We start from the raw sequence: 10,034 nt of genomic DNA on the forward strand, positions 1-10,034 counted from the left end.
ACAGATTGCCTGTCCACAATTGTTTTCCTTTGTTTCCTGTGCACATCGGGAGGGGGTAGAGCATGGTGGTTCTGGAGCCAAGCTGCCAGGGTTTAAATCCTCATTCTGTGCGTGCCAGCTGCGCTCCCTGGGAGGTCATGTAACCTGTCCTCTGCCTCAGTTTCCTCATTTGTAGAACAGGTTTGGTGATAGTGCCCGCCTCCTAGGCTTGATGTGCGACTTCAACAGTTAAAATATATAAAGTGTTGAGAATTTTGAGGGTCTGTGCACGGTCTCGTTGGTATTTTGTCCACTTAGTGAGAATGGGGCCTCTTCCCAGAGGGCACGCAGGGAAGCTCCCAGACGGAGCAGCGCAGAGAAAGAGCAACTGTTACCACAATGCATACAGCCAGCCCTTGCATGTGGATGGGCTGCCAGCACCCCCGTGCCCCATCCCTGCTGAGGCCTGAGCAGCCCCAGGAGGAGTGAGAGGCACCCCATCCTGAAACTGGCCGCCCTTGGGTCTGTTGGGCTGGAGGTGGTCCTGGTCTCCACGGGGCTGGGTGACCACCTAACCCAGGTGGAGAGGCAGAGGCATGGAGGTCAGGCTCCTCCTTCTGCCCACTTCCCTTCTCTGGGTGTCAGTTTCTTCAGCCCTAAACTGGAAATGAAAGGGTCCTCTCAAGGGTGTGGGGGGATGAAATGAAACGACATACGTAAAGGGTCTACCTGACCAGAGTGGCAGTGTCGGGGATGGCGATGGAGAATAAATCCAGTGAGGGGAAGATTGGGAGTCCCTCCCCACAACCACAGGGCTGGTGGGCAGGTACTGGGAGAGCCAGACGGTCTAATCCAGCCGCTTGGCTTTCAGAAGACCGGGCTGAAGCCCCGAGAGAGAAAGGAACGTGTGGAGGTTGCACAGCAAGTCCAAGGCAGAGCTAGGTCTTGAGCTCCCTTGGCTCCCGGCCCCCCTGCTTTGGTGCTACCCCCCACCCCCCACCCCCGACTTCCCAGTCACCCTGGCCAGCCCCCTTCCAATCAGCTCTGCTTTGGCTCAGCCACAGGCAGGCTGCCTTCCCTCTGCCCCCTCAGCTGGTTTATCTCCGAAATGGGAATCAGAAGAGGACCCAGAGGACCCCCACAGGGTTGTGAGGGCCCAGCAGGGCCCAGGCCCCTCTCACAGCACGCACTACGGGCTCTCCTCCGCTGGATCTGAGGAGCCAGGCCCCTCCTCACCTCCACCCACAGTCGTCCTGACACCCGGGGAGGGGAGGCCACTCCCCCATGACTCGCTCCCTGCCTCCCAAGTGAGAAGCACCGAGCACAGCACCGCCTGGGGTTGTGGTTTGCTCAGCATGTGTGTTCCCTCCCCGCCGGCTGCATCCTAGCTGCCCCCTCCGGGCCTGGCCGCTGCGCCCCTGCCCTGAGCCCCGCAGCCCCGCGGACCCCCCTTCTGCCCTGGGGGCCTTGCCAAGCGCCCTGGGCGCCCCGAGGGGAGGCCCAGGAGGCCGAGGAGGGAGGGAGCGAGGCCGGTGGGGCGACACCTGAGATGCCCGGAGGCCGCTTCCTGCAGCCGCTGCCAACCACGTCCCAGACTGGGCGCGGGATGCTGGCTTCCCTGACATGACGCAGGAGTGGCGTCGGGTGGCAGGAGAGGGCAAGGGTCATCAGTGGGGCGGGAGGGCGCAGGCGGCTGGGGCCAGCGAAGGGCACGCATGGCAGGAGGCCTCCAAAGGCGGAGGGAGGGGCTGGACAGAACGACTTCCTAGGACGACTCACGACCCAGTACAGTCGGCCGTGTGAACTGGCAAGTCAATTAACTGCTTTGCTTTTCTTTTTTTCTTTTTTCTTTTTTCTTTTCTTTTATTATCTTTTTTCAATCAATTAACTTCTCTGGGCCTTGGTCTCCTCGCCTGCAAACGGAGGTTATGCTACCTACCCACGGGATTGTGCGAAGGGGAAGGACGTTATGTAGAGAGGGCGTTTATTCGCAGATCACAGAAAGCGTCCAATAAACGCATAGTAATGTGATTAATATATTTATTAGAATAAATGCACAGAGACCATAAAAAACTGAATTGAAGTCACACAGCAGGGAGAACCAAGGACAGACCGAGATTCCCCCCTTTTTTTTAAGTTTTATTTATTTATTTGAGAGAGAGGGCGAGCATGAGCAGGGGGTAGAGCTAGAGGCAGAGGGGGAAGCAGACTCCCTGCTGAGCAGGGAGCCAGATGTGGGGCTCGATCTCAGGACCCGGGATCATGACCTGAGCCAAAGGCAGATGCTCAACTGACTAAGCCACCCAGGCCCCCTGACTAAGACTCCTTGGGAGTCTGCCTGAGGCACTGAGACAGGCGGCCTCGGCTCAAAGGTCAGCACTGCTATTCAACCTGTTGACTCCAGGCCACCATCTTGACCTCTTTGTATCTCAGTTTCTCCATCTGTAAAATGGGGATTATAATAGTGCACCCCCCTCCTAAGGTTACTGAAAGGATTCAGGAGTTAATACGGGTAAAGCACAGGGGAGAATGCCTGGTACCAGAGCAAACAGTCCAGAAACTGAGCAGTTGGTGCTGTGTGACCTTCAGGGACTATTTTTCCACTCTGGGCCTTTGCCAAATCCCTGTAAAACGAATCATTAGACTAGTTTAGCCAGAAGCTCCTTCAGCTCTGAGATCCATAGTTGCGTGGAGCAGAAGCATCTGCACTCACACAACACCCATAAAATGGGAATTTTATGGTCCTTGCACACCTAAGAACAGCACCCCTCCCCAGCCGCTGTTCTCTCTCCCTCTCTCCTTTCTTATCCTCCAGATGGCAGCCAAAGGAGGGCGGCCCTAGCGGGGAAGGAAGTAGGGGAGGCAGTCACAGTGTTGGAATGGTGGGAAGGAGAGAGATCTACCCCTTCCCCCCAACCCTCAACCCTGTTTCTGCTCCCCACTGGTGTCCCAGGGATAGGCCTCGCCTCTGCTCTTCTCCAACTGGGTAGGGACCCTCAGAAGGCAGCTTGCCCTTCCACTAGGAAGGGGTGATTCTCAAAGAAACTCCTCCATGGTTTGGCAGAGCTTGGGTAGACCTTGGCTGAGAATGAAGACAGCAGGGGCCCTGAGTCAAGCCCTGGCCCACTATGCCACCCCAGGCAGCCCCCGTATTCTCTGTGAGGCTGTCTTGAGTTCTGAGTGTGGGGCAGACAATGTCTCAGCCCCTCCTGGCACTGGTGACACAGAGGTCACAACCCAGGGAGGTAAGAGCTCACTATCCCTAACCCCCAGAGGCCCCACATGGGGTGGGGGGATGGTGGTGTCTTGTACTGCCCACCCTGCCTCCAGTCTTCCCTGCTCGGCAGGGCTTAAGTCACTTCAGGGGAAGGGTGCCTCTGACTGGAGTGCCAGGTGGGGTAGAGTGGCTGGAAACCCCAGATGAGGAAACAAATCCTGTTCTCTGTCACCCCTTCCCTGACCTTCCTTCCCACACGCCTATGGCCATTGTTGTCGGGGCAATTAGGTCTCACATGGGAACCAAGAGAAGGGAACCCAGCCCTGCACCTTCCCCACACCCTCTGTCCAACCCAGGGACATTCCCAGACCTACCTCAGCTCAGCCCCTGTTCCCATCCCACTTCCTGGTTGATAGCCCCATCCCCAACAAATTCCATCCATCCATCCATCCATCCATCCAACCATCCATCCATCCATCCATCCATCCATCCATCCTTTTATTCCATGCACAGCTATGTGCTGGGCAAATAAGACAAAGCCCTCTCTCCATGTACTCCTTGCTCAGGGCAGGAGACAGACCAGAAGAAGGACAATTGGTATGGTGGGACGTGTGCTGTCATCTCAGGGTCCTGCGAAGGGCAGGATCGGGGAATGCTTCTCAGGGGAGAGATGATGCACAGGGATTCTGAACACAAAGGACGAGTGCCCGTAGCAAGCCAGGAAGAGAGAGCCATCATCAGCCCCATCAGCCCCATCAGCCCCGCAAGGGCAAGGCCTGTTCCACTCCCTGCGGCGGCCCCAGGATCTAGAACAGTGTGGCACACAACAGATGCTCAGTCAACGCTGGAAGAAGCAAGTGTTTAAGGAGAGCTGCCGGCAGCTCCTAGAGCTGAATCTGCACGTGCGGTTGCAAGCAGGAGCAAGACAGGCAACGGGGCAGAGCCAGCAGGGCTCCGCTTTCTCTGAGGGCCATGGGGAGCCATGGGAGGATAGTAAGCAATGGAGGAACAGCCTCCCCTGCCCCCCACTTCCTTTCCCTTCCCCGACTCTGACTCGGATCCAGTATGAGTTCCCATGGCTCCCCTTTCCTTCATCTGATAAGCTGATGTCCTTTGATTTGGGGGAATAAACACATAGCAAGGACTTACTATATGCCAAATGTTTTGCTGTGAGGTGGATCAGGCAATTCTGGTAGCATTTACCCTCCATCCAGGACAGAGACTTATTCTGGGGTTCATGGAGGGGTTTCAGAGGCTCTGGGAGCCCCTGGAATTGGTGTGCTTGTGTGTGTCTGTGTGTGTTCAGAGGTGAGGAATCTATAGCTTTCAGCACACTCTCAAGAGTGACCAGTTCCCCATGTAGGTCAAGACCCACATGTGTGAGGAAGAAAGCTCCTGCACCCCATGTTGCATCTAAATACTGCTGAAAAGATTCGGGCCCCAGAATTTTCAATCTCAGCCTACCCCTGACTCTGCCAAGCCCTCCCCAAGCCCATGTGGGGGGCTGGCTGTTCCCAGCAGCAGGCCAAGCACCTGGCACTTCCCGGCTGATGGTGCTCCTGCCCAGCAGGGGTGCCCCGCCCTCACCCCAGGCCCCTGGAGTGGCTTTAGCTCTATTCATTTTAAGACATTATGGGAGGGATTCCTGGGTGGCTCAGTGGTTGAGCGTCTGCCTTCAGCCCAGGGCATGATCCCAGGGTCCTGGGATCAAGTCCCGCATCGGGCTCCCTGCATGGAGCCTGCTTCTCCCTCTGCCTGTGTCTCTGCCTCTCTCTCTCTCTCTCTCTCTCTCTATGTGTGTGTGTCTCTCATGAATAAGTAAATAAAATCTTTTAAAAAATAAAAAAAGAGGTTCTGGGGAACTCTGTGGCTGTCCTGGCATCTGGGAAGTCCCCAAAGAGGAGGGAGCAGGGTCTCAGGGTCAGGGCCCAGACAGTAGGATGTAAAGGTCCCATCCACCACCGGAGGGGTGAGGCGGTAGCAGAGGGGCAGCTTTCAATGCTGAGTCCCACCTTGCCCACTTCCCATCTCTCCCTCCTCCATTTTTCTTTTTAATATCATTCTCCGTCTTCTAGCATCCTCATTCATTCATTCATTTCATTTCTTTCTTTCTTTTTGGGCTACCACCAAGAAAGAGCATCAGAGGGTTGTTAGGAGCACGAGGCTCTTGTGTCATTGAGCTGGGCTGTGGGGGGGAACCCCTGAGGGGCCAAGAGTTGGCCTGGGGAGGCCCCGGGACGCAGGGAGCCCCCAGACCAGGCAGGCTGCTCCTCACAGCTCCCCCAGGTGAAAGATGGGGCCCGCATGGAAAGGGAGCTGCCAGTGGCTATAATCCCCTCAGGAGAGCTACCCAACCTGGCAGGGCCAGGGTGGGGGTTGTGTGATGGCATCATTGTCCAGAGCTCCGTCTTCCTGGGGCCCAGAATGGAAGTCAACTGGAAGAAAGCACCCAGTGCATCTCCAGCATTGCCCAGTGGGGCAGGTGCCCTAAACCCTCAATCGTGCCTTGGTTTCCTCACCTGTAAAATGGGGGAGACTTCAGAGATAAACTATTGGACTGATGTGAGAAATAAGTAAGTTAATACATGTATCACTGCTGGTAATAACATTGACCCTGGGTTGGCAGTGGGTTCACCATGTTCATTATATTATTAAAAATTAAAGGAGGGCCACGCATGCATGGTGAGTGTGTGTCATAAACCCAGATTTACCGTAAATCCGATTAATGTGAGTCCTAAAAAAGAAGCCGCTGAAGTGCTTGGCACATGCGGAGTGCTCCCTAAACTCTGGCCATTGTCTAGTGGAGGGCCACAGGGAAGAGAGCCCGCTGTGGACAGGCCCACCTGCATGCCAGGCACTCCCACTTCCTCTCTCCTCATTTGCTCCTCATGACATCGCTCTGAAGAAGGAGGCCTTTTTCCCCTCTTACTGAGAGAAACAGGCTGAGAGGGGAAGCGATTTGCCTGATTTGCCCAATAAGGTCATGTAACGAGAGTGCAGCAGAGCTGGAATTTGAACTCGGTCTCCAGACTCTTTCCCAACCGCCTCGGGTTCTTCAGTCCCATGGGAACGGTGGCCTGAGGGCCTCTGATGCCCACAAGCCGGGCCCCAAGGAGATGGCCTGCCCAGCAGCCGGGCAGCTCGAGCCACCTTCAGCTTCCATCCGGTCACCTGTCCCCACAGAGCCCGACCGGCACAAGTCTGCCCACCCGGCCCCCCCGGCCCACGTGCTACCTGCCCACAGAGAAAGTGGGAGGCTGCGCTGGACCCGCCCCGGAGAAGGCAGCTTCTAGAAGAGCACGCCTTGAGGTCGGGCAGCTGGTGCACTCCAACGTCCAGCGAAGACAGGGACTACATGGGGGCGGTGAGGGAGCGGGAGGACCGCGACACTGGACGGGAGGACTGCGACACTGGGCCCGGGGCATGACACTCATCCTCCAAGAAGACCCTGCAGGCCCCGGGCTGCAAAAGGCAGTGTCATATGGCCCTGAGCATCTGCCGGCCCAGGCTTAGCCCGCTCCCCCGAGGTGCCCGGCAATGGCCACAGCATCCTGCCCAGGGCCTGCTGGTGGCCCAGGCAAGGGATGCCTGGAAGGGCGGGAAGTGTCCTCACTGGGCTCTAAGCCTGTTGGGCTCTGCTGCTGTTGTGCTGTGTGACCTTGGGCCCCTCACTGCCCTCTCTAAGCCTCAGTAAATAAAGGAGTCTGTAGGACCAGTTGATCTCTGCCCTCCTGGTGCTGCCCTTCTGTGGCTGTGGTTCTTTTTTTTAAGATTTTATTTATGAGAGGCAGAGGAAGAAGCAGGCTCCATGCAGGAAGCCCGACGTGGGACTCGATCCAGGTCTCCAGGATCAGGCCCTAGGCTGAAGGCGACGCTAACCGCTGAGCCACCCGGGCTGCCCTGTGTCTGTGGTTCTAACAACTGCATTGATGGGGAGCAAGGAAGGATCCTTCGGATCTTGATTCAAGCATCACCCCCTCATGCACACACCAATCGTGCCCAGCACTTCCGTGTTTCTGCTTTCTTCTTCTTTTTTTTTTTGTTTCTGCTTTCTTTATGCCCCGTAGCGGCACTTGTCACCTCTGACACACTCCACGTCCTACTTATTTGTGTGTGTTTCTCCTCTCTCCCAGCCCGCGAACGACAGCTCCATAGGAATGAGATTGGTCTGTGCAGGGCCTGGCCCTAGTAACTGCTCAATAAACATGTGCTGAGGGCGTGCCTGGGGGGGGCAGGCATGGGTTGGGGGGTAGGTGGGGGCCGTGCTCCCCCGGCACCGAGTAGGAGGCGCTGGCTGAGAGGTCTGGAGACAGAGGTGAGGGCGCTGAGTCCTGCGGGCTTGGTGCAGGGGTGTGTGGCGGGGGCGGGGGGTGGCGCCCACCCTGCAGGTGGCCCTGTGCACTCCCACGGCCAGGTCCTCCTTCCTGCCGGCCCCCCGCACGGGGTCTGGGGCAGAGGCCGGGCCAGGGGGAGGCACCTCAGAGGCACCCTCCGCAGCTGGGCACAAAGGCAGTGCGGGCGGCCCTGGGGGAGCCCGCCGATAAGGTGGGTAAATTTCAAAGGGGCTCCTGGGGCAGGGGTGGGCAGGGCTGCTGATAGCGCCCCGCTGCTGCGCCCCCCCCCCCCCCCCCCCCCCGCCCCCGGGCCCGCCGCCCAGCCCCACAGCCGGCTGGAGCAGAACAGGTTCCGATTGTGCTCTTATCTGGGCTGCGGTTTGGTGAGGCTCTACCGGCCCTGCGCTAACGGGGGGAAAGGCAGCGCTGGGTGCGGGCGCCGCGGCCCCTCCGCCTCCACCCCCCACGACGCGGGCTGGGGGGGCACCTGGCACTCCAGAGCGGCCCAGGGACACCTGCCGCGCCGCCCCGGCCCGAGCAGGGAGGGGGCCCTGCGGTGGCTGGGAGCGGGGCTTTGCTCCAGGGCCCGGCCCCACGCCCGGCCCTGCCCGCAGCTTCCCTCTCTGTGCCTCAGTTCCCCCCTCCCCCCCCAGGTTAAAATAGGCTCCCTGGTGCTAGGGGTGCCACCTCGAAGGGCCCTTAAGATGACCAAATAAATAATGGCTGTAAGCGGTGGCACCCGGGTCACCGGAGCCCAGGTAAGTGAGGTCCCGGGAAATGAAGAGGCTGGGCCTTCAAGGCCCTGAACGCTGGCCCCAGCCACACCGCTTCCCTGGCCCCATGTCCTTCCACTGCCTTCTCTTTCTGCCCCAGCCGGACCGGCCTCCTGCCTGCTCCACAAGCACCCAGGGCACAAGCCCACCTCGGGGCCTTTGCTCAAGCTCTGGGGCCCGGAATGTTTACAGATAACGGCGGCGCCCTCGCCTCCGTGTTTGTGCTCAAACCTCACCTCAAAGGGATCCGCACTGACCACTGACTTGAATACTGCTCCCCACGCCCCACCCGGCGCTCCTGACATCCTTGGCCCTCTTTTTCATGGCATTCATCACCTTCTGGAGTTCTATTATAATGTGCTCATTTATTACTTTTACTGTTGACTCTGTCTTTTCCCTTTAGAATGTGAACCCAGTGAAACCCACCATGCCTGGCCCACTGCAGACCAGGAGGCCACGTATTTGTGGAGCGAATGGATTGATGTGGCAGGGACCGGGCCAAGGGGACACCCAACCTGCTCTATCATCACTGGAACCAGTAGGGAGGATGGTGTGTGTGTGTGTGTGTGTGTGTGTGTGTGTAGTGCACACCCTCTCTGCCCCCTGCAAGCCTGCAGGGTTCCTCAGGCTTGGAGACCACCTCTGGCAAGAGCCCATTCTGGCTCAGTTCACAGGAAACTCTGGGGACCCTGAGGGGGCCCTGGGAAGGGGTGAAGCCTCCTCACATGGGATCCTAGCTGTGAATGGATGATGGGGGTGGGTGACTGAAACCACAGGGAAGGAGGTGACATACAACCTATCCACTCAACTTCCCCCTTAGGGGTCTGGGGTCTCTTTCTGAGGCGTCCATCTGAAGAGGAGCAGGAGCATTGGTGAGGAAGCCCAGAGTCTGGGGAACCAGGCCCCAAGCTGGGTAGAATGGAGAGGGCCACGCATTATAGCTCATTGCATGTAATAGGTGTTTGTGAATCCAGTAGCCCCACAGATGGCTAGCCTTCGGAGGGCTGCTAGGGGCATCGGGGCCCTCTGAGACAGAGAGACACTGTGGCCCCCAGTCCATGAGCTCCTTGACGACAGGCTATTTCTGGCCACACGGAGCCTGGCATAGAGTAGGTGCTCAAGAAATGTGTGCCAGTTGAACAGAGAAACATGTCACGGCTCAGGGGTGCCCAACAGTCCTCCCCTGGACCGAGGTGGCATCCTACATGCTCTAGTTAGTGGAAATGCCTAGTTGTGTGGTCGCTTAGGACATAGTTGCCACCCCACGCCGTTCCTGGTCTCCTTGTCCACTATTTGGCTAAAGCATGGTATCCTGGAAAGACTCCAACAGACCCAGCCCGAGTCCTGCGTCTGCCACTTTCTAGCCTTGACTTTGGCGATGCCTAAGGAGCCCCTGTTCCTCATCTGTGGACAAGAAGGCCAACAGAGCACTCAGGTGCTGGACTTATTAAGATTAGATGAGCTAGGGACACCTGGGTGACTCAGTGGGTGAAGCATCTGCCTTGGGCTCAGGTCATGATCCCAGGGTCCTGAGATCAAACCCCACATTGGGCTCCCTGCTCAGTGGAGAGTCTGCTTTTCCCTCTCTGCCCCACATCCCTGCTCGTGCTCTCTGTCTCTATCTCAAATAAATAAATAAAATCTTAAAAAAAAAAAAAAAAGATTAGATGAGCTGGCACACACCACACAGGAGCACAGTTGGAGGCTGGACTCCTTTTTTTTTTTTTTTTT

Source organism: Canis lupus, chromosome 7 (assembly GCF_048164855.1).
Source record: "Canis lupus baileyi chromosome 7, mCanLup2.hap1, whole genome shotgun sequence".
In the NCBI taxonomy this organism is placed as follows: Eukaryota; Metazoa; Chordata; class Mammalia; order Carnivora; family Canidae; genus Canis; species Canis lupus.